The sequence below is a fragment of the Lagenorhynchus albirostris genome, chromosome 7, assembly GCF_949774975.1.
Source record: "Lagenorhynchus albirostris chromosome 7, mLagAlb1.1, whole genome shotgun sequence".
NCBI lineage: Eukaryota > Metazoa > Chordata > Mammalia > Artiodactyla > Delphinidae > Lagenorhynchus > Lagenorhynchus albirostris.
In genome coordinates, this window is record NC_083101.1 from 49668375 (window position 1) to 49692773 (window position 24399).

Consider the following 24399-nt stretch of genomic DNA (forward strand, 5'->3'; position numbering starts at 1 on the left):
GGGGCCGCGGGACCGGAGGGGCCCGAGCGCCGGCTGCGGAGCCCCAGCTGTAGCTGGGCGAGGGCGGCTGCGGTCGCGGCGGCGGCGGCGGCGGCGGCGGCGGCGGCGGCGGCGGGAGAAGATGGTGGCGCTGGAGGTAGGAGCGGCTGGAGTGGAGCTTTATTCCCAGCCTCGGCACCAACGCTGTCGTTAGCGTCGCCTGCTTCCGCGGGCCCGCGGACCCAGCTGTCAGGCAAGGTACCACCGCCAGGGACTGGTGGGTAAATGCGGGGTCCCCGGTGCTGATGCTGCCCCCGATAGAGACCCGGTCCTCGCCGAAGGGCGCCTGCAAGGAACAATAGTGCGGATGAGAGGGGACAGCCGGCGACATCCAGGGGGCAATGACTTGAGCCATCGAGCTAACGGGGCGGGGGAAGGGGGCGCTGAGGGTAGGTGGTGTCCGGTGCGCGCTGAGATTCGGTGCTTTGGGGGCAGCGGCGGGCCTGATGACAGTCATGGCAGGAGTGTGTGTGTGTGTGTGTGTGTGTGTGTGTGTGTGTGTGTGTGTGTGTAAAAGGTAGAGCCGAAGGGATGGGGGTGGCGTACGGTGTTGGGGGAAGGTGTTGGGAGATGACATTTCCAGGAATCCCCGCTAGGATCCCTCAGCTCTCGGCTGACTTCTCCGGGAGAAAGAGTGTGGTGATGGCAACGATGAAGTGTGCAGGATGCACTTGGTGTCTGAGTGTGGAGGGAGGCATTGGGGTGGTGCGGATTTGTAAAATCCCATGTGTGTGAATCTGTGTACGTGTGTATACTCGCGTGATTGCATACTGCTCTCCAAACCCGGAGATCTGCGGGTGCCCTGACTTGCTGCCACCCGTTGACTGTAGGACAGTGTTCGTTATTTCGACCCTGCAACTCTGAGCACAGTCTCGGTTCTGCTCCTGCCGCGTGGATGCCCGGGTGTAGGGATTCTCACTTCCCTTTGCTTCCCCTCACTTCCCCCCTTTTTCACATGTCTCTTGACATGGGGATGTGGAAGTGTGCGTATGGCTTTGGGCACATGGAAGGGAAACAGGATAATGGTTACCCTTTCTGGGCTTGCTGGCATCCAGGTTTTGAAGGGAGCTTCCATCCTGTGACACTTCTCCTCTCCTCAGCCCCTGTTCTGTAAGGGTCTTAGATGCCCTGACTCTGCAGTTTCTATTGTTTATCTCTTGTCTGACCTGAAGGAAAGGGTCTTTAATGGTCACAACCTTCTCTCTGTCCCCACAACTTTGAATGTCAACTAGACCTTCTTCCACATTTAAATGCTGGAAATCTTATGGCTGAAGAATATGGTCTTTTTTGTGGGTTCTTGTAGAATGAACTCTGGAGGTGTGTATAAGAGATGGGGGGTAGTATTTAAAAAGAAGAAAAAGATCATACTGAGAGATGTTTGGTATCCCCCCACCTCCAGCCTTGGTCAGCGTCACACAGGCAGGGCGTTTTCCTTAGGAAAGGGGATACTTTATTTCTACTGCTGGTGACATCCACTCTTCCAGCCTTCACAATGACTAGGTGGTACCATGTATTATTCGGGAACTGAAATCCCCAAAGACCCATGGTGATGGGGTCCCAGGTCAGTGTGTCTGCTTTCCTAGCCAATGTAGCCTGCTAGTAGGGAATTTGGAAAATGTCAAGCTGGCAGTAAGTCACCCAGTGGGAGCCAGGACACAGAATTGAATCCAAAGTCTATAGCTGTTTAATTGTTTCTGTGTGATAAAGATAGGCTTGTGTGGGGTTGGGCAGAGAGAGACAGGAAGGGAGATAGCATATTCATATGTGAGCCCACTGCAGTTTGACTCCCCAGCTCCTGTATTTCTCCTGCGGTATTTATAGGAATGAATGCACCTTTACACTTAACATCTTGATACTTCTTTATTAAAATGTTGTGGGACTAGATTAACCTGCTTAGAACCTATTTTAATCGTAACACCTTAGATTCTACTGCATTGCTGTCAGAATCCAAACTGGCTGCCTCGGTCCTCTTGAAGAGCCTGTAGCAGTCATAGCTACACAAGTAAGTATACGACACGTTGGCATCAGACGTTTCTTTCTCTTTTAAAAAATTTTTGTTTTGTTTTGTTTCGCAGAGGTTGCATTGAAAATAATAGAACCAGGGCTGTCCACATATGTTTTTTTTTCTTCTCTTAATTAATGTTGATCCGTAGACCAGGTTTTCTTGGAGCTGTGAGCATTAAAGTAAATTTCCTCATGTCCTTCAAGTCAAGCTTTCTAAAATTTTAATATGAGGTTGTTGGATCGCATCCAAGGTGTAAGGATAGATTTATAAAAATGAATTTGGAATCTTAGTTCTTTACTCTCTTATTAGTTCTGCCAGTTTCTTTCTGAGAAAAGTACTTTGGAATGTAAAAGGCATTCTAAGAGGTTTTAGCTTTTTTTAAAAAAAGTTGTCTTTATATTTGCAAGTGAAATACGGAGATATCAATGTCTTACAAGGAAGTTTAAGAATGTTAGCAATTATCAAGGTAAATCAACTGTTTAGAAAAAGAATAATTATACAACAGCACAATTGATGACTCAGGAATTAGTGATTTCCTTTCTAACGTAACTGTGATGATTTTTAAAATGCAATGCCCAGCTTTCTAAAGATTGGACTATTAAGGTTAATGATACAGCTTGAATCCTGTAATTCAGTCTGGTAAACAGTTGTACCTTTTGCTGTAGCCTGCAGCAAGTAATTTGTTTTGCATGGATGCGTCTTCTTCACTTAAAGGAGCATTAATTCTTTTCTTTTCCACTATTGGGTCTTTTAAAGAAGTTTGTTTTTCGGAAGACTTGGGAATAAAAGATGTCTGAAAATTGACCTTTGGGGCCAAAAGGAATAAACTATGGGTACCGTGCGGGAGGTGGGACTTACATCCTGCAAGGAAAAAGTAATTGTTGTTACAGTTGAGAGAATTTCAAGCACTAAAATCCAAAGTTAACCCTTTGGGTCACAATGATTAATTTACAAACGTTTGTTAGTTGCCTACTACATCTCAGGTAGTGTATACCTTTGGATAGGGTTTGGGAAATGTTACGGGGGCTGGAGATTTGAAGAATAAGGAGACTTAGATCCTGCCCAGAGGAAGTTCATGGCCAGGAAGGAGAGACAGGGCATGCATGTAACGAACTACAAGAATGGTGGAAAATAGTTAAGTGCTGAGAAAGCCATATGCCTATAGAGCTGTAGGAGTTCACAGGATACAGCAATGACTTCAGAAGGAAGAATCAAGAAAGATTTCTTGGGGGCTTCCCTGGTGGCGCAGTGGTTGAGAGTCCACCTGCCGATGCAGGGGACACCGGTTCGTGTCCCGGTTCGGGAGGATCCCACATGCCACGGAGCGGCTAGGCCCGTGAGCCATGGCCGCTGAGCCTGCGCGTCCGGAGCCTCTGCTCCGCAACGGGAGAGGCCACAACAGTGAGAGAGGCCCGCGTACCGCAAAAAAAAAAAAAAAAAAAAAAGAATTTCTTGGAAGAAGGAGCCTTTGAGCTCTGATTTACATAGGTGGAGTTTGGGCTGCCGGGGAAGGAAGGGTATACTGGGGGAGGAACAGCGTAGCAAAGGTGGAAATTGTGTGCCCATTCAGGGAACAGAATGGTGTGCTTAAAAATTCTTTCTCAGTAAAAATGGGGGAAAAAAGAGAATGATGTGCTTTGGCTGGAGCGTAAGAGATGCCCAGAGATGAAGTGAGAGGTAAGGTAAGAAAGAGAGGGTCACTCAAGGCTGTGGGGCAACTTTTATGTGGATTGTATTCAGTAACTGCCAGGGAGCCTTGGAAGGTTTCTGAGGAGGAAGGTTGACAGGACCAGAACGGTGCTTCAGGGTGCTAATCTTGAAGCATTGTGTTGGATGTATGAAATGAGGAAAGAATGGCAGTAGCTAGACCAGATAGACTCTATTGTCCAATTAGGGGCAAGAGGAAATGAGACAGTGGGAGTGAAGGGGAGAGGGCAGACTCAAGAGACAAGGCGCAAGAGTAACCTGAACACTGAGCAGGGAAGTCAGAGGTCATTGTCAGGCTCAGCTGAGAGAATGCTTGGGTCATTGTCAAAAAGGAGCTTCAGAGAAGGATGAGGAAGAGGGGAAAAAGGAAGTTCCATTTTGGGCCTGACAGGTTTGTCCAGATGAAGGGACTACAATACAGGGGTAGGTCTTGGAGAGACGTTAGAGCTACAAAGAGAGGTTTGTAAGTCATCAACTTAGGAGCAATTTTAATGTCTCAGGAATGGCCAATAAAGAAAATGGAGCAAGAAGAGGCAGAGGCTAAAGGTGCGATCCTTGGGGGATGTCTGTGGGTTGGAGAGGAAGAGAGAAAAAAGCGGATATGAACAATGTTCAACAAGGGGCAGTTGCAGGAATGTGGTGGCAGTAGTGTGGTGTCATGGAGGCTGGGAAAGGTGAGGGGAGCATCGTCGTTCCTATAGCATGGCACAGGGGGATGAAGGTGCAGTGAAGGAAGAGCCATTGGATTTGACTCCTGGCATTCCTTGATTATCTTGAGGCAGGTAGAAGTGTAGCCAGGCTGTGAGGGGTTAAAGAGGAGAGGGTGATGCACATGGAAGAAGTGAGGACAGACTTCCTTTTTAATAAGTGGGGTGAAGGAGAAGGAGAGAGAGTTTACTACATCAAAGGTAGGGTGTAGTATAGAGAAAGTAAGTTTTTAGTATAAGAAGCCCTGAGCCTACTTTATAAGCGGAGGAGAAGAAACCATTGAAGGGAAAAGAGATCAGAAATGTAAGGGAGAGGCGAAGCCGATGGGATGGAATCTTTAAAAAGATGGGACTCTTCAAAGGAGGGACTCTTTGAGACAGAAGCATGGGAACTTTGTGGTAGAAAGAAAGGAATTTGGCTATAGTCTTCTAAGTCAAGTCAGAGAGAGGAGGGCAGGTTGAGGTCATGAGTAGGATAATAAAGACTTGGATGAAGTGCTGTGGAAATGTAGTGGTGACTCATTCAGGGGTGAATAAAAGATTATCACGCAACTATGAGGGCCTCGTGTGTTTGGAAAGCATGAATTTGTGGTGGAACCAGTTAGCCCAATGTAATTAGTTTGACAACCATTTATGTAATTTTTGTTATTAAAATTAATAACATTAAATGTTGTTAAATACAGTGGTTCCTCCTTCCCTTAAACTCAATGAAAAGAGAAAAATGTTTGCCTTTAAAATTAGCTGAATAAAAGACTCTACCTGAAGTATTTCCTGTGACTATTTTCTCTCAGGGATTGCCGACTTCAATAAATAATGGGGGAAAATGTAAGTGTTTTTAAAAAGATGAACTTTCCCTATCTGTAATGGCAGAATGTTGCAAAAGAAAAATCAAGTATAGCACTTCACCCAACACCATGCCCATCATAAGCACACAATAAGTATTTTTTGCATGAATAAGTTATTTTTTTTAGTAAAGTAGGTACAGTATCTAAGATCTAAAATTTCAGGATTTCTTTCCTATTGACACTGTGGACATTGAATGAGTTGCATTCCATGGCCTGTTCAAGTTTATGACAAAATTAAAACTTTTATTTATTCATACCTGCTATACACATTGAAGCTTTACAAAAGTTTTTTCACAAAATAATTTTGTACCCTTTAGACCCTTGAGTTATAGAGTCATGTCATGATTCCAGACAAGTATATAGAAATTCGACTGTGGTGAGTGATGATTTTGAGGTTCTAATGATGAAATCATTTATTCATTCCTTCAACAAATGTTCACTGAGCACCTTCTCTCTTCCATTCACTATTCTTGGTGCAAGGGATACAGCAGGGGGGAGAAAGTCCCTACCATCGCCGACCTTTTAGAGGAAGGAGATTAAAACATAAATAAGCACATATATAATATGTCAGGTGGCAGTGCATGCTATGAAGAAGAAAGCAAGGAATGAATAGAGTGTGGTGATGTAGGGGTTGCTGTTATTTTATATGGAGTGATCAGGAAAGGCCTTGAGCAGAGAGAGCTTAAAGAGCTGAAAGAGTGAGCCATGCAGGTATTTGAGGGCAGGGCCTTCCAGGCAGAGAATGTCAAGAGCAAAGGGCCTGAGATGGGAACATGCTTGGCATGATCAAGGAAGCCTCACTGGTTGGTTTCCTCGCTTCGCCTGGCCATGTAGTGTCACACACACATGATACCTGGAGCGGTCACTTAGGGACCCTGCAATGTGATGCCTTGCCTTCAGGTATTGAATCAGTTGCCTGTAAGGCTGTATCACACGTACCATGTTTGGGCTGACCTGTGGGTGAGTCAGTGCTGAGTTTATAAAAAGATAGATGTCCTCAATCACACGTTTGAGTTAGAAAATTTGAAGAGTGGCTGTGTCTGAGTAGTGATGAAATACTAGTCAGCTGGAAGTAGTCCTTCTCTTGGAACTGCGCATCACTTTTCTGTGGCCTGAATCTTCTTCAGTGATAGGGTTCCTTCTTCCATCTTTCATGTCTCATTCTCAAGTCTAAGGTCTTTGAAACTAGAACTATATTTTGTTCATCTGGGCATACCCTGCAACCCATAGAAAAACTCTTTGCATTAGTAGGAGATCATCAAATATTTATTGAAAGGAATGGATGAGATATTTCCAAAGATCTATTCAGTTGTAAAGAATGAGGGTAAAGCTCTTTTACCTTGATTCCTGCAGACACCTGTTTTTCAAAGAGGACACAAAATCACCACATGATGCTAAGTAGTTTATGCATGCAGGGCCTGAGACAAGGACTTGGGTACAAGTAGTCTCTTTGGGAGGTGATCCCAAGAAGCACATGTGAAAGAATGGAGAAAATGAGACAGAGAAGGAAGGAAAACCAGTAAGAAAAGAGGCAGATTAGTGAGCAGATTAACATTGTGGGCAATGGAGGCTCTGTTCTTTATGATTGTCCACCAAGCAGTGGGGAAACTGGGATTTTATCCACAATTTAATACTGGGGGCATTAAGTTCCCAGCACTTTAGTGCTGCCAGTATTAGCCTGAGCAACCTTTGGAGGCACCAGAGAAAGCCGTTGGGTAGCTAAGCAGAGAGTAAAAGTGGGCTAGAGGCGGGAAGCTGTCAGTGTGCAGGGGAACTGTCCGTCAGAGCTACAGGTGAACTCCCAGGTGGGCTGAGGGGACAGCACAGCAAAAGTCTCTGTTGCACATGGCACAGCGATATCATAGGGAATATTTAACAGATAAGAATTTGTTTGATAGCAGTTACTGGTACTTTATTTTAGGGATTTTAATGTATTGTAACAGCTTCCTACTCTTCAGGTTCACTCACAAGCCAACTATTGACAATTCTCAATTATCTGGGATGGAGATTACCACATATGCCCATGTATAAGGTACCCTTGATTATGAGGTGGTCCCCAATTTTCCAACGAGGTGGTTTTTTAAATGGCTTTACATCAACTTGAATAAGCACGTGTTAGGGATGTAAATAAAGGATGAAATATCTACTTATATTTATTAATCTACTTGCATATATTTTAAATCACATTATATAAAATTAGTAATTTAAAAATATGACATTCTTTGGGGCTTCCCTGATGGCACAGTGGTTAAGAATCTGCCTGCCAATGCAGGGTACACGGGTTCAAGCCCAGGTCCAGGAAGATCCCACATGCCGTGGAGCAACTAAGCCCATGTGCCACGACTACTGAGCCTTCTCTCTAGAGACTGAGAGCCACAACTACTGAGCCCACATGCCACAACTACTGAAGCCCACACTCCTAGAGCCCATGCTCCACAACAAGAAAAGCCACTACAATGAAAAGCCCGTGCACCGCAACGAAGAGTAGCCCCCGCTCATCACAACTAGAGAAAGCCTGTGCACAGCAACGAAGACCCAACGCAGCCAAAAAAAAATAAATAAAATAAAATAAAAACATGACATTCTTCCACTTTTGCACTTCACAAAATCATTTCTTCAAATGCTTTGACTTCAGAGTCTTTTTCATCATTAGGCCACTTTCGGCATATTCATTTCTATCTAACTCATTTGAAATGTAGTACTTCTTGAACTTCCGTATTATGTTGCCCCTGTACACTTAATTCTAAGCCCCGTGTGTCCATTCACATTGTGTAAGAACAATTGTTTTTTTCCTTTCTTTCTATAGGCGTATATTCCTACTCTCCACAACACAGCACTTCTGCATGGCTCGTAGGACATCCAATACAGGCAGTTGTGAAGGAGTATATTCTTAAATTGGTGTTAAAATCTTGGCCCCCCTTCATTCATTCAGTCATCTATTCTATTTCAATCCTATGACCTCCGTAAGCATCCCTATCTAGTATTGATTGCAGTTGTTTCTGGCTATCTTCTCCAAATAGTTCTCAAGTAACCTCTGAAACATACATCTCCTTTTTATAAAATCTTCAGTCTTACCAGGTAAATGTTTTTGACATGGTTTCTCCCTTTAAAATCAGTTACCATCACCTCCAGGATTAATGAATTGCTTGATTTCAGTTCCTGTTATCTTGGAGATAATAGGCTTTTTGCTTTTTGGCATTCAGAAGAGAGTGATTGAGGGAATGCCTCTTAGGATGGGAGACTTCATATGGAGTTAAATACAAGGTGACTTTCTCTTTTCCGAAATCTAATTTTGGGGGGACTAGGAATCTCATCTTATTTTGTGTACACCAAGTAATCATGGGGGTTGTTCAAGTATAGTGGTGGTAAAAGCCATCCCTGCCCACTCTTTGCTCTCCAGCCTCCTCTTCTGCTCCATGGTGGATTAATTAGTGTGAAAAATACTTCAGTGATTTTGTTTCATGAAACGTGATCAGCCATCATTTTGAACAATGTAACCATTTATCTTGCTGACTTTTGATAAATTTTGTACTTCAAGATCAATTCTGTATTAATTGACAGATACACTTTATTTTAGAGAAGAGGTACACGTGACAAGGTGTGCATAAATCCTTTATCCTGTAAATTGTAGCATATCTTAAATGCAAAGGGAGAGCTTATCATTTAAAGAAATTCCACTTATCAGGAATAATAATTACCCTCTCATGTGGCTATTCAATGAATTAGGATTTTTATACTGGATTTCCCTACATGGATCACACTCTATTTCCGTGCCTTTAAACTTGTTTGACCACGATCTCTAGTGAGAATACCATTTACATCATAGCCTAGCAACATAGATGAGTGTGTGTAAACACACACATACACAAACATATAGCTGAAGCAAAAGATTCACCTAACAATACTTGTCCTTTATTATGTGTAATGCACTTGGATATTTTCTCTTCTATTCTATATGGTTGTCAACCCAGTAAACTGATTTCAGCTCTAATGGGTCCTGACAAGCGGTTTAAGAAACAGTGTTCTGTTGTATTACATCCATCAGAAGAGTGCTTATTTCCTATACTATGAAATAATTTCACATCAGAGAGTTTTTAAAATTTGTTTCAAATTATTAGCATATTTGGATATTTGGTAGTATGAGTGTAGGAGGTTACAGTAATACTAAAGGGAAATTTATTTTTGAGTAGATGTTTTATTTCCCAAAGAAGAAATATTAGTGTGGAAAGTGGAACAAGATGAATGGATTGGTTCTTAAATCTAGCGGCTTTCCTGGGCTGTATGAACCATGCTCGGGCCCTGGGTCCCAACTGCATTGCTGGACTGATCATCACTCATGGGTCTGGTCAATCTCTCCTCATGGTTCTTTCGTGCCCTTCTCCCTTCTTGTCTCTTTCTCAGACCACTGCCCCCAAACCCCAGGAGTTCTAGATGTTCGGTTCAATTACTTAATTCTCAATTTCAACCTAACATTTCTTCCTAGATGTAAAACTAGTTTTTACACCCACTTCTCTTCCAAATAGCTTGAAAGTACAAGAGTCTTTTTTTCCTGAGCTAATACCTAGGAGGGTTTTTTTTCCTAAAGGAGCTAGAATTTGTTCCACAGGTGGAATGTTTCCATAGTGTTGGGTGGTATGACAGTCTAACGTAGTCTGATGTTCAGGTGTGATTGCACTCTTTATGGCTCTCCTGTTGTCTAGTGGAAGGACATGTCAATTCCTGTTTTCAAAGCCCAGTAGGCTCCCCGTCCAGTGAATGAAAGCAGGTTAACATCATAGCTATGAAGGGCCAGGTGTTGTGCTAAGCACTATACATACACAGTTAACTCATTTGCTTCTCATACTGACCTCACTTACTCTTCATAACTGTATCAGGAGAGGACTTATGTTACCGATATGACTTGAGTCTCTCAGAGGTTCTCTCAGTGACTAAAGGGCAGGGCCAGAGAGACTCACCTCGGGTCCAGGGATGGGAGCAGGCCCTAACAGCTCCTGTCTGCTTTGTCCTAGGGCCCAGCGGAAGCCCTCCACACCAGCTGCCCAGCTGGACTCCCTTGTTTATGGTGCCCTTGTCCCATCTGGGATGTCTGTGTATGCATAGCTGTTGCACCAGCATCTCTCCAATCTCTGCACCCTGGGGTAGAAAGGCTCAAGACAGATGTAATGTGGTACTGCCACTGATTAGCTACCAACATTGAACAAGTCTCTAGATTGGACTGAGCCTCAGCTTCCCCAGCAGTAAAAGTGGGGAATGATGAAACCTGCCCTTCCCTTCTCGTCCCCCAAAGGGCCACTGGGAGGGTCACATGGGCTATCAAGGGCTATAGGAAAGTAAGGTAGATGTGTCACTTCCCTCATAATGACCTTGGGCAAAAGTGACATCTCCCTCCTCTAGGCTAGGGGTTGGCAAACTGTTTCTGCATATGGCCAGATAGGAAATAGGTTCCGAGGGGCCACACGCGGTCTCTGTCACAACTTCTCAGCTCTGCTGTTGTGGTGCAAATTCGGTGGTGGGCAATGTGTAAAGCAATGAGCAGGGCGGTGCTCCAATAAAACTTTATTTCTGGATGCTGAAATTTGAATTTCGTATCACTTTCACTTGTCATAAAATTTTGATTCCTCCCTTGATTTTTTTCCAGCCATCTAAAAATGTAAAACCACTCCCAACTCCCAGGCACTGGGCCAGATATGTTGCATGGAACTTAGCTTGCTGACTCCTGGTGTACATGTTCACAGCACTTTGTACCACTTGTTAGTGAGCAACTCCAGTTCACTTTGGACTGCAGCAATGCGTGCTCACTCTATTCCATCCCTCTCTTGTCCTTCCAAAATATACACCCACCACTGACATTTTTTCATCTCCTTTAGCACTGGGAAGGCTAATAGCACGTAGATACTCTGCACACATATACACACATATATAGTATATGCTGAATACATATTTGTTGAATACATGATTTATATGATAAGAAAATCTGCTACTTTTCTATGTATCTTATTTTTCCATCTTTAAAAGGAATTCTGTCTATTTTCTAGTAAACCTTTGGGAATGATTAAGTTAACATTTTGTAATTAAATTTAAGGGCTTTAAGAATCATGGCTTTCCCCCCTGCTATTAACCAAAAAAGGAAAAGAATGTCAGGGAAGAAAGAAGGGGAAAGCAAACAGACAAAACAAAACCAACATTTCAGCATAAAAAGGGCTTATTAGAGAATAACCGAAGTGGCCAAACGTTTAGCTTTGGTCCCTGGGGCTTTCTGTCGCTGTAGGAGCTCTGGAGGCTGACGTGCTTTTGTGCCTCAGCTGCCAGCAGCCCTGCTTTTTGCTGTGCTTTCCCAAAAATTTAACTCAGGGCCCAGAACTCTGCATTTGGCTATACATAAAGATAGAATGATAGAATGTACTTTATCTTTTCATCTGTATTTTCTCAACAGGTATCAAGGAGTCACATCTCTTAAGAGCAAAGCCTTGAACACAACTCCCGTTTTATTTCTTAGTAGGTATATAGGCTCGGGAGTGGCAGTATTAGGAAATACATAAATCTCAAATTTTCTTCTCAAAATAAGATGGACAGAAACTGGATGGTGGAATTACAGCATGCATGTGTGTTATTTTTCCAAATAGTCTGTGATGAAGATATTACTCTGTGTTCTGTCATGAGGAAATTAAATATATGTGCGTGTACGTGTGTGTGTATTTAAGGAGGGGGAAGGAATATGCTAGAAAATTGGAACCAACATCATTAATAGTCTATGCCCCTTATTAAAATTTGTTAAGGATAAAAACAGTTAGGTCAGCTTTCAAATAAGCACTTACCTTTTTTAGTCTGCCAAAACATATTAACCTGGAGAAAAGATCCATGGCTGGTGTAAAAGAAATTATCAAGTGTGCTTTCGACTTGGCGTAAGTTGTTACTGCTCTGGTAGCTGCTGTCTAGCCTTGAAGACAGAATGTTAATCCAGTGTTAGAAGTGCATATTACATTTAAGTCGTGTGAGGTATTCGAACGAAGCCTGCTTGGGGAAGAATGGAGCCTGAGGCGCTCAGGATTTTGTTCCCTATTATGTCTGAGCTGCTCCCGGTGAGACACAACATACCACTTACTGGCAGTGCAAAGACTGTTTTCAAAATTACTCTAGGTGGATAGAGGCAGAGGGGGCGAGGGAGGGGGCCAGGCTTACCTGAGAACTGCAAGGTGGGGGCGTGGTAATTACCCATCTGTCTGCGGTTTCTTGCGTGGCATGAGGCTCCCCTTGATGAAGTAGAGACTGTGCTTATGAAGGTGGATAATTAAGGTTTTGTTCATTATGTTATCTGCACCGTGAATCTTACCTTTTCTTCTTGTACTGAGTAAATTTTTTCCTTCCTTGCAGCCCCCTCCTCCTTCTTTCTTCCGCTTGGGGAATTACAGTGGGCTCTTTTACATCTCATGGCTTATTTGGATGGCTCCCTTTCATGCCAGAGGTTTTCAGCTAATGTCTGGTCATCATGGATTGTCCATTCATATTAAGGCTGTGACACCAAAGATGGCCAGGCATCTGTATTAGTTGGCAGGGTTTGTAAAGGTCTTAGGTTGGGCTCCCCAGAGCAGACACTGAAAAGAGGGCTGGTGTGTGCAGGCACTGCCTTATTAAAGAGATGCTCCCAGAGGAGACTGGGAAGGGAGGGGAGAGGCAGTCAAACAGGGTATGATCTCAAAGGCACGAGGGTGGGGAAGCTCTGGTATGATGTGGCCTCAGGACTGTCCCCACCAGAGTCAGTGGGGTTGGCAGTACAGACTCCATACCTGTCAGTCATTGGGTAAAGGCCCTGGGCGTGAGGGGGTACGGTGGGGAGGGGGACGTACATTCTCAGGTATTTCTGGTTCTCTGTTTGAAAAAGCAAAGCTAGTGCAGCCCTCCCCAGAAGAGTCATAGGTGCTAGCTGTGGACCGGGTGGGGATTTGGATGTGACACCAACATTGTCCACCACCAGACCAGTGGCTTCTCCTTGGAGTGGTCGGCCAGGGAGCCAATTCAGCTGCTTCCCTGGGAATCCCCAAATGCCAGTCCTTTTCCTGAGAAGTGGCTGCTGGCTTCTGGTGATATGTGTGTGTCACATCGAGCAGAGGGCTGGGATCCAACTGGTTACAGTGAATCGCCTGTTTCCATAGCCTTCTGTACCTCCATCCTTTGCCAGGCCTGTATCCCTGGGGTTCTACAGTCTAGTCACTTCCAAAGAAATGTGTTAAAATCTCGTTTGTAGATATTCTCTCTCCTATTCTCTTTGTGGCTTTATGGCTTATCTCTGCCTTTATACTCATTTAAGTGGGATCTTGAGAGGAAAAGGATAAAAATGTACACAGTCAAGCTGTCACCTTTAACCAGGAGCCACTCAAAATAAAAGCTGAAGTAGAATTGTGGACTGAAAAATATATCTGAATATATATACACACATCTACATATGTACATATATATGCTTAAACATTTATATTCCTGCAACTCCATGGAAGTAAACTAATAGTTGGGAATTAGCCAATCTTAGTATCACCTAGCAAAGTGGTATATTAGCCAAAAGGAATAGTTACAATCTGTTACAATCATTAGCTGGGTACTGTGAGTCAATGGTTGTTGTTGCTATCTTTGGGCTAAGCAAGAGGACTTCTGTCTTCTCCAGTATTTTTGTATAGTACCACCAGACGTGGTAAACTGCAGATGTCAGCATGAACCCTGGTTCCCATGTTATCACATCAGAGTTCATCTTGGCCGTTAACTAGTAAACAGAAACCTAAGTACTAATAACTTTGACAGGCTCCAAAGCACTGTCTTGTTTTTTAGGGAATCTTGAATTAAAGAAACTGCCCTCTGTGTAGAATAGGTTTATGGAACACGGGTTAGGTTCCATAGGGTGCACAGAGCCACCCTCTCCCGTTCTCCTTACATGGCTCCTTCAGGTCCACTTAACAGACTTGTTTTCTCTTCCCTGTTGGAATCCAGTCTTGGACAGGTTCTTTAGATTTCCCTCTCTTGAGTGGTGAAAAGTTAAATCCAGGCTATTGATCACATAATATAGTCCAGTGTAATAATAAAAATTCCAAACTCCTGCCTCATTCCTGACTTTTAAAAATTGCACGGTAACCTGAACACAGTATAGAAATCTCAAGTGTATAGTCTGTTGAATTTTCATGTATCTTAAAACCCATATAACTAGCACTTAGGTGAGATACAGAACACATCCTAACCCTCCCACTCGCCCCTCAGGCTCCCTCTTGGCTCTTCCCAGTTAATATCAACCAGCACCACAAAGGTAACCACTAATTTGACCTCTATCACCATAGAGCATTTTGCCCATTTTAACTTCATATACATGGAATCATAGAGTATGTAACCTTTTGTGTCTTACTTTTTTGTTCAATACTGTTTTCAAGATTCATCTGTGTTGTCGTATGTATCAGTAGTTCATTCCTTTTTATTGCTGTTTGGTAATCCATTGTGTGAATATACTGAGTTTATTTTCCATTCTTCTGTTGAAGGACAGTTGGGTTGTCTCACTGTGAACATCCTTGAATGTTTATTTTGGCGCACATAAGCACTCATTTCTATAGGAGTGGAATGGCTGAGTCATAGAACGGGTGTACATTTAGGTTTTGAGCTGTCCCCCCAGAGGTTTTCCAAAGTGGTTGGACCCATTTACTGCGCCAACAGTGGCTTATGAGAGCTGCGGTTAGACCCCGTCCTCGTCAGCACCTGGTTTCACACCATTCATTTAGCTCTAGCGGTGCTGGTAGGCGTGTAGTGGTGTTAAACACGTAGAGCGTTCAACTTCACCTCCTCCAGCTCAAGCAGGCTGCTTCTGTGGAGGCCAAAGGAAACACATGTCGCTGTTCCACTGGCAGTACAAGTGCCTTTTGCTGCAAACACAGCCCCTTCTCCCTTTGCCCTGCCGGTTCTGACTAGCTTTTTTTTTTTTGCCGTACACGGGCCTCTCACTGTTGTGGCCTCTCCCGTTGTGGAGCACAGGCTCCGGGTGCGCAGGCTCAGCGGCCATGGCTCACGGGCCCAGCCGCTCCGCGGCATGTGGGATCCTCCCGGACCGGGGCACGAACCCGTGTCCCCTGCATCAGCAGGCGGACTCTCTACCGCTGTGCCACCAGGGAAGCCCCTGACTAGCTTTTTGATTTCTCGTAGCCAGAGTCAGATAATAACACCTGGGTCCCAAACTCCAGAGGGCCTATGTCAAGCTCCCGGAGTTTTTCTTGAAGCCTCTTTGCTTGGTGTGTTAGTCTGCTAGGGCTGCCATAACAGACTACCACAGACTGATCAGCTTGTCCAACAGAAATCAACTGTCTCACCGTTCTGGAGGCTGGAAGTCCAAGATCAAGGTGTTGGCAGGCCTTTTTCCTCGGCTTGCAGACAGACACCTAGTCTCTGTGTCTTTACATGGTCCTTTTCTCATGTGTGCACATACTTGATGTCTCTTCCTTTTCTTAAAAGGACACCAGCCGTGTTGGATTAGGGCCCCAACCTCATGACCTCATTTAACTTTACCTCTTTAACGGCCCTCTCTCCAAATACAGTCACACTGGGGGTTGAGGCTTCAATGTGTCGGGGCGGGGGGCACACAATTCAGTCCATAACACTTGGTTTGGTGTGTACGTGGGAAGAGTTCTCTGCCAACTCTGCAACAACACATGAAGTACTCACGTGGCAGTCAGTTTTGTTCAATCAGAGTACAATTGGTCATGATTTAAATTACTAGTTGGGAAGATTTTTTTTATAATAGGAGTAAAACACATACAGTAAAGTACAAAAAGTATGTACATCTTCAGTGTACAGTTTGAGGAATTTTCCATGTGTATAAACCTGTGTAACCACCACCCAAATCAGGGTGTAGAACATTGCCAGCACCCCATCGATTCCCCCAACCTCTACCTGTTCCCCCCTCCTCGGAGGTAAGCACTGTTGTGACTTCTATCATCATTTATCAGGTTTGATGATTCTTGAACTTCATATAAAAAGAATCACATATGTACTTCTTTTTCGTGCAGATTCTTTTACTTGGCATAATATCTGTGAGCTACATGCATGTTATTACAGGCATCAATGGTTCATTCTTCTCATTGCTGTATAGTGTTCAGTTGTATAAATACACAATGATTTGTTCATCTGTTCTGCTGATGGACATCTGAGTTATTTGCAGTTTTTGGCTATATGAACAAAGCTGCTATGAACGTTCTTATATATGTCTTTCTGTCTTTTTTCCTGTTTCTTGGATATGTATTTAGGAGTGGAATTCCTTGATCATAAGGATTGGTGTGTCTAGTTGGAAACATTTTAATAATTTGTTTTTGTAAATACCTTTCTGTTTGATGTCTTAACATATCCTCTTCATAACTCAAGGATAGATGTAGGTATACATGTTCTGCTTTAAGGCAGAGATGTGTTTTGTTGATTTTTTTTCTGATTACTTTTATTGTCCAACTCCGTTAACAGAATGAGATTTTGTTACTTTATATATCAAAGGTAAATGAGGCATATGCTTGTGATACCAAGCAAGTTATTCATACATATTTGAGGAATGTTTTTGTCACACTCTGTTAAGAAGTCAGCAACCATCCACTAACACATTTTGTTTGCTTTATCTGAATCAACAAGTTTATGCATTCAGAATATTTTCATTAAAAATAGTTTTATGCACAGCAAAACAAGCCAGTGCATACTATAATTTTTAACATCTTAGTTTTAAACATTAATTGAGCCCCATTCGAACCAAATTATATTCGTTTTCGCTAGAATACCATAAAGCAGCTTTAAAAAACACCTAGTAGTAATAAAAGGGAAAACATTTACATATTGTCACATAAGACACTGTTGAATAACATAAGATACTGCTCAAAGCACTTAATATGCATTAACTCATTTAATTCTCACAACAACACTATAAAGTCTGCTATTATTATATACCTCATTTTATAGATGAGGACACCGAAGTACAGAGAGGTCAAGTGACTTGCCCAAGATCACACAGCCAGCAAGTAGCCAGGATTCAGAGTATGTACACATATAACCACTATACAACACTGCCTTTTAACTCATTCTTTCATCTTTCTGTTTACTCATGGGAGAGAGGGCTGAGGGAAAGAGCATTCCTGCTTTTTCAATTCTTAGACATTTTCTCAGTTTAGATTAAAGCTGTAGCAGTTAAAATCTTTATTGTTACTTAACAGATTCTGTTAATCAGATGCCTAAAGAATGCCAACCTGCTCTCACTGCCTTAAAAAAATCACATTAAAAGAATACCAACAGAAATAGTGTTACAGATGTAGAAAACAAACCTATGGTTACCAGGGGGGTAAGGGGGGAGGATAAATTGGGAGATTGGGATTAACATATATACACTACACATATAAAATAGATAACTAATGAGTACCTACTGTATAGCCCAGGGAACTCTACTCAATACTCTGTAATGGCCTATATGGGAAAAGAATCTAAAAGAGAGTGAACATATGTATATGTATAACTGATTCAATTTGCTATACATCTGAAACTGACACAACATTGTAAATCAACTATACTCCAATAAAAATTATAAAAAAAAAAAAAGAATACCTCTCTCCCCCTTTTTAAGCCATGAGGTTATATTGGGAAAATCTGTTAAGGGGAGAGCCTGGATGTTCCTACAGACCCTCTGAGGCCCTGAAAGACCGGCTTCTGTATAACCGGCTCTTTATGGCAGGAGAATGATCCTCGGTGAGAGGGGCCTTAACCACCGTGATCTGAGCACTAACTCCTTTCTCAGTGTTCACCCTCCAACACATTCATTCTACATGTGTTTGCTACTCATGGACAATGTGCCAACCCTGTGCGAGGCCCAGGGAATTGATGGGTGCAGAGCCCCTGAAGCCCCTCCCCTCAGGGAACTAATTTAGAGTTGAGCCCAGGAGACAGGTACTCACACTAACCACAGAAATGTCACTGCTGTTATTACACCTGATAAGTGCTGTGAAGGAAAGGTGAGGGTGCTTACGTGTGACAGGGAGCCAACCCTGCTGGGGTCCCTCAGGAAGGGCTTCTCTGTGTGGGGAAGTGACTGAGATGAGGTAGAGGAAATAACCCCAGCGGAAGGGAGAGGGTGCACCAAGGCCCTGGGAGGGGAAAGGGGTTTCTGGAGGGGACAGTGGGGGCAGCTGGCTGGATACTGAGGACAAAAAGGAGCCGTTTAAATGTTTCAAACAAAGGAAAGACACGGTCAGATTTGTGCTTTTCTGAGACAGTAGATTGGAAAGACGGCAAAATGGAAAGCACATTTGTAAACATTTTGCAAAGGGGAAGGTGATTCCCGTTAGAGCCCATCATAGAACTCCAAGGGGGAGGTGATGGTTTGGAAAATGCTGGTAGAAGAGCTGGGAGATGGACAGACTGAAGAGATATTTAGCAGGTAAAGTCATCAAGACCTGGGGATGGATTGGGTTTAGGAGGCGAGGAAATAAGGGGCATCACGGCTGACGCCCAGGTTTTTTGTTCTGCTGGAGGCATGGGGTCTCCAGTCACTGAAGTAAGAGACGGAAAATGGAAGGTGACTCATTGGGAGGGTGGGCAGGGAGTGGAGAAGACACTGACTGTAAGGTGTCTGTGAAGTCTACAAGGAGGGGTGAAAGGTGGGTGCTTGGATATAGGCGTCTAGAACCTAAGGGGAGGTCCGGACTAGAGATTATGCTAATCAAGCATCATAGCTTTAGAAATGAGGTTCTAATCCATACGGATGCCTTGAGTTTGGTTAGATCAAGTACTATTGTGAAAAGAGCGTGGTTGAGGGCTAGAGCAAAGAACCAGGAGTTAGCCTAGTTGAACTGCCCTTTCTCAATCCTTCAGACCTGCTCTGAACTGACTGCATCTGGAGTCCTAAAACCATTAGAGCTCTATCATAGCACCAGTGGTCCAAGCTCTTCAATTGCTCTTCAATTGAAAATTTGTTAAGTATTTGATCAGTTCGTCTTTAAAATAAGTGCATGGTTTGTGTAAAATGTTTATAAACATGTTTACATGTAAACTTGCTAATAGTAAAGTTTATAGTATCAACTACTGATTAATTGGAAAAATTACTTCCATGTCCTGGGCTTTAGGTGTGTAAGAGCCACTTATTCAAATGCTCCTTGTAACTTTGTTGTGAAGTTAAACCCATTTATGTTTTCTGACCCAGACTCTGGTATAGTTTTGTTCCTAACTTTGTTCTCACCTCCCTTTAGATTTGCCTCAAGGGCATCACTTGGTGAGAAATGGTGAGGCCAAGGGTCTAGCGGCCGGGCTGTGGGAAGCCAGCATAGAGGACTTTTACCCATGCCCTGCTCTTCCAGGCAGGTGACTAGCCCTTCACCTGTCTAGACACTGTAAACGAGGACATCTGAGTGCCTTTGAGCCCTGACCCAGAGTCAGAGGGCTGGTGCAGGATTCAGGCCCATGCTGGGGCCAGCAGTGTGGCTCAGCCTTCAAGCCCTGCCTTGGTCACCCCCCTGTTCCTACTCCCAGAGAGGCCAGCACCAAAACCCTGCTCAACAGTCTGCACTCTTTATTAAAAAGGACTTATCATGAGCTTCACTGGTCATTTGGCACCTTTAGCTTGATTTCCTAGAGAACAATGCTGTTAGAAACATTTTACCTAAAGATTTTTAGATACTCAATTGTATTGTTTCATTTTTGTGTATTTTTATGTGCTTGAGTCTTAATATTTTAATAGCATACATTCTGGTACATTAAGGAAGCAACTTTTAAAGCTTGGTTATTTTGAGGTTTGCTTTTCTGTTTAATGACATGCATATCTTAAACTGTTGCTTTCATGACCTTGAGTTATAACTTAAGAATAAATTTGAGAAAAATATTGTCAGGAAACCTGAGAAAGAAGTTATTGTCTACCCTGAAAGCTGTCAGATCGAGATTACATGTAATATTTGGAATTTGGCTGGCTCCTTTACTGTGGTTTTTTTAAAGCACTTGCCATATCTAGCTACTTTGCAAAATACTGATAAACTCTTGGGAAGATGGGTGTGTTTTTTATGGCTTGATGTTAAGAGTAATGATTTATGAAACTTAGATACTTTATCTGAGGGAAGTGAAGAATAGTAAAATAGCCAGGGTAGAACTGTAGATTTGAGATTCCATGATTTGCTTCTTTTTCTTATACTTTGTGAACAAAAAGGTTAAGATCAATAGATAAGCTTTCTAGGCTTCAACGGTGCCTGCTTTCTGAACAAAAAGAGCTGTAATCCCATTAAAATGTCTTGCTGCTAATGAAACCTCAGGGCCCGGCCTCGGATATTTTATTTGACGGCACAGGTTATATACTGCTGTAACTAAGGCATTGAGCCCTATTTGGGGGAGGGTGGTTTCTGAATATTAAGTAATGATACATTTCCCAACGAAGCAGTGGGAGAGAGGCTGCAGGCTGGACTGGCAGTACATCAGGGGCTGCCTGTCTTCCTAGTTACAGGGGATTAGAGGAGCTGTCCACCACCCTGTGTTCCCCTGTGTCCTGGGACTTAGGCATGGAGGGCACTGAGAAGCCTAGAGAAATAGTGTTAATCACAGGTCCCTGGGTGCCTGGGTGTGTCTGGGACCACTTGATCACATCCCTCAATTCCCCTCCCAACTCTGGAACCAGTGAGAGAAAATCAGGCAGGAGACAAATGGAGCTCTGTTACTGATAAAGCCAGCTGGAAGCTGTGCCTTCGGTCTGCAGCCGCCAAGGACTATCTGAAATCCGTCTCACTCACACTGTCCGCCCTGCCACAGCAGGGTCAGCGCGTGCTGGTAAGCTCACCTGTGGGCAGGCAGAGGTGAGAGAGAGGAAAGGTTGAAACTGGGCACGCTCAGGGCTTCCTCCCAGCTCTCCCACGTCCCACGGGACACACCCCCTCTTGTGAGGAGGGATGAATGTTTAGGAGTGGGGTGTGGCTGAGAGTTGGGGAGGGTTACTCCTCAATATCCCTCGTGGGAACATGAGACCATGGGAAGGAAGTTGCTCCTAAGATGGAGAAAGTAATGATCAGCATACCTGCAGAAAATATCAGACATGTTTCTGTATCTTCTAAAATGACTGTTTATCCTATGCGAGTTACACAGGCAAGGTAGAAAACGTATAAACTGTGTATAAGCAAAATGAAGGAAATCAATATCACTCTTTATCTCACTAGCCCAAAGTAATGACTGTTAACATTATGGTGTAACAAAAATACAGCATGTGTGCTATTTTATGTCCGCCGCTTTTCACTTAACAATATCATAAATTTTAATAAATCTAGAAAATGATGCCTAGGAGCTTATCAAACTAAAACTTTTCCTATTTTCAGCTTGTTTATATGCTGGAGGACTTGATTTCAACTGGTTGTAAGATTAGTGAATGAATATACGCATGTAGGATTTAGAGTAACATATGTGACATTTATGGTATTAGTGTGTATCAGTCAGGGTTCTTAGACACAAGTAATAGAAAGTGACTGGCTAACCAAGCAGGAAAGTTACTGGGTAGCTCGCAGAATTGTTCAGAGACCTGGAGGCCTGGGATGAAGGTTGAGCTTCCTGAACAGCACCCAATATCAAGCCTCCAAACTGGTCTGACAAGAAAAATGCCACCTCTTCTGAGCTCTTCATGACACATGACTTCATTGCCAGGACCTTAACTTTTTTTTTGGTCTTTGCTTTCTTTTTTTTTTTTTTTAATTGAAGTGTAATTGACCTACAACACTACGCTAGTTCCAGGTGTATTAGAAAATGATCACCCAGGACCTTAACTTTATCACAATGACTGGTCCCACGAGCATTGAAGCTATCTCTGTGTCAGGTACTCAGCCAAGTGGCCATGACCTCTTCTGCCACCACTGAAGAGAAAGCGAGCTCCCCTCTTCCCCTTTCACATCTCGAGCTCCTGAGTCTGCCTCTGTACAGGTTTGCCTGGCTGGCAGAGTCCAGGTCATATGCCTTTCCTTGAGCTGCAAGAGAAACTGGGCAAGCAGGTATCTAGTTTTTTTCTCTCATATTTCTTGCCTAACTTGGACTGATAATGATGAACTCACCAAACACAGAATTTGTTTGGTGAGTTTTGTTTGGTGAGGGGTAGCTGAATGAAAGAAAGATGTTTTGCATGAGTCACGTTGTTATGAGTTCTTACTTTAACTGATATTTTCAGATAACTGACCAAATTTCTGTCTTGATCATGTTAGAGAAATTGGCTTCAATTCTTTTGGCTCATGTGGCTTGGACAAGTTACATTCTTTCTTACCTGCCTTGCCACAAATAAGGTGAAAAATGCTTTGGGAACAGTAAAGAACATATAAGCTGTAATTATTCAACCCCTCAACCAATTTCTTTATATCTCTTTTGCAGTCTAAACCCCATCTGACACTGTATCTTGAGGATTACCTTGCACCTCCTAATAAGCAGTCCAGCAACTTCAGGCTTGACCCTTTGGTAGCATCTGACACCTCTCCCATCCCCACCAACCTAGTCCCATCCCCACACATACTTCTAGTCACCTTCCAATCCAGATATATTCTTCCCCCGCTGTTGTTTTCTAGGGTTCCATTTCCAGAGCCCTATTCAGGCCCTACTCAGAATAAAGTCGGCTTCTAAGAGGCTTCACCATTAGGACCCTGGCTCTCCATCCACAATTATTTTGTAGTTTCAACAGATATCCCCAACTTCCTCTATTCAAACCAATTACTTGTGGTCTCCCAAACATGCCCATCCCCAGGCTTTGCTCACATTGTGTCCTATTCCTGGAGTGTCTTCCCCCGTCTCCCTCTCTCTAGACATTCTCCGCTCTTCTATTTCTAAACCTCAGTTTTATCTATACTAATTTCTCCTTTTATATTCTGTTTTATTTGAATCTTCCCTCTTTTTTCTTGGCAGTCTTGGCAGATGTCTATCTTATCCAACCTTTTTAAAGAACTATCTTTTGGTAATGTTATTTTTCAATTTTTTAAAAATAATACCTTAATTATTTACTTCTTTTTGTTAATTTGGGTTTGCTCTGGGGGGGGTTTTCCCCAACTTCTTTATTTGAGTGCCTAGCTTATTTATTTTAAAACTTTCCTGGGCTTCCTTGGTGGCGCAGTGGTTGAGAGTCCGCCTGCCAATGCAGGGGACATGGGTTCATGCCCCGGTCCGGGAAGATCCCACATGCCGCGGAGCGGCTGGGCCCGTGAGCCATGGCCGCTGAGCCTGCGCGTCCGGAGCCTGTGCTTCGCAGCGGGAGAGGCCACAACAGTGAGAGGCCCGCGTACCGCAAAAAAAAAAAAAACCTTTCCTTGTTTCCTGATAATTGTATTTAAAAACTATAAAATTACCTCTAAGTACTGTTTTAGCCACATCTCCATATTTTTCACATGTAATGTTTATCTGCATTTTAATTCAGTGCTAAGTATTTCTTTTCTCCATTCTCGAAGGTTTTTTTATATGCTACCTCCTTTCTAATACCTCCCGCATCACACATCCAGAGTCTGTTTTGCCTCTACTCTCCTTGACTTTGAGAACATTTTTCCATCTCAGTACCCTTCTTATAATCTACCTTATTAGTTTTCTGTGTGGTGTTTTAATCCCTGCAGTGAACAGCCTGTCCCTTGGCAGTGTCTAAGGACTCTGTATTGTTCATCTCTTCTGGCTCCAGCCCCCGGTACAGGGCAACAATAGTACGTGCTCACTATTATCAAATTGTCTGGAACAAAGGTTTTTATTTTAGGTTCCTATGTACTGAATGATCAATCAGTAACTCTCAATCCACAAGCACTTGCTAAGCATATTTTGTTTATAAGTTACTGTGCCCAGTCCTGTAGGTGTGTCTAAAGAAGCTTAAACTGTTGAGGTCCCATCTAAGATGTGGCCAAGTTGGAAAGAAGAACGGGGTTGCTAGACCTCTAGAAATAGAACTCTCTAGTGAGAGCATCTGGGTCTTATGGATAGGGAAAGCCAAACTGAAGCTGCCAGAATGTGATTAAATGGCTAAAGAGGAATTGACCTGAACCTCTTATTAAGAACTAACAGCAGAATTTGGCTGGGGGGGGGCGGGGGGATGGAAGAAAACTAGGTCAACATTGAAAGAGTAGAAAATACGGGCATAGACATGGTA

At 43.3% G+C, this 24399-nt stretch overlaps 1 protein-coding gene across 4 annotated transcripts in view; it reads left to right on the top strand.

The window, feature by feature from the left end:
* Window positions 1-77: 77 nt before the first annotated feature.
* APBA1 (amyloid beta precursor protein binding family A member 1) overlaps window positions 78-24399 on the top strand; it is a 241043-nt gene continuing 216721 nt past the window's right edge. For 3 of the 4 annotated variants that reach the window (XM_060154996.1, XM_060154993.1, XM_060154995.1), the window contains exon 1: window positions 91-237. The gene's annotated coding sequence lies outside the window, so the exon portion shown is untranslated. Of the gene's footprint in view, window positions 238-24399 lie in introns of all 4 variants that reach the window. The other variant, XM_060154994.1, reaches the window with a different exon arrangement.